This window comes from Tupaia chinensis, unplaced genomic scaffold, assembly GCF_000334495.1.
Source record: "Tupaia chinensis unplaced genomic scaffold, TupChi_1.0 Scaffold141545_1, whole genome shotgun sequence".
NCBI lineage: Eukaryota > Metazoa > Chordata > Mammalia > Scandentia > Tupaiidae > Tupaia > Tupaia belangeri.
In genome coordinates, this window is record NW_006201406.1 from 1 (window position 1) to 569 (window position 569).

Consider the following 569-nt stretch of genomic DNA (forward strand, 5'->3'; position numbering starts at 1 on the left):
GTTTCAGGAATCTCTAAAAATCACAATACAATGCTTATGATTGGTCTCACTTTCTCACCCTTTTTGTCAACTTGTACCATGGGGGAAGATCTCAGCACTTCGAGAATTAGATCAGGGTCTGTGGTCGGCTCTTTTATTTCCTCCATGTTAGCGACTGTCCAAATGCAGACAAGCTGGTCACTATCCATTTGGGAAATCAAGTAAGGATCCTTTGACAAATGTTCTCATGAGAAACAAAATTCTGTCTCTTCTAACATTCTTTTAGGTTTTCTGTAGAAACTGCCGAGTTGCTTTTCTCCAGAAATGTCATATATTTGATAACTCAGATCTTCTGGTTCTAAAATCATTCCATCAACTGGTTCTTCAATGCTTGTAGTGTTTCTTGTGGTGTCGTAAGATGGAGAATACATTGCTTCATATTCTTTACATGAATTTTCTGAGGAGACCCTGGCATGGCTGCTGCTTCATGCCAAGAACTTTTGATTCCATGAGTTATTGGAGTGATATCAGTGTTTCCAGGAGGAATTTCTTCCCATAATCTGCCATTGGGATTTAAACCACTTCCTTTA

The 569-nt window shown here is 39.0% G+C and overlaps 1 pseudogene; it reads right to left on the reverse strand.

The window, feature by feature from the left end:
* Positions 1-3: 3 nt before the first annotated feature.
* Positions 4-562, reverse strand: LOC114005071 (la-related protein 4 pseudogene; annotated as a pseudogene).
* Between the last annotated feature and the right edge of the window lie 7 nt (positions 563-569).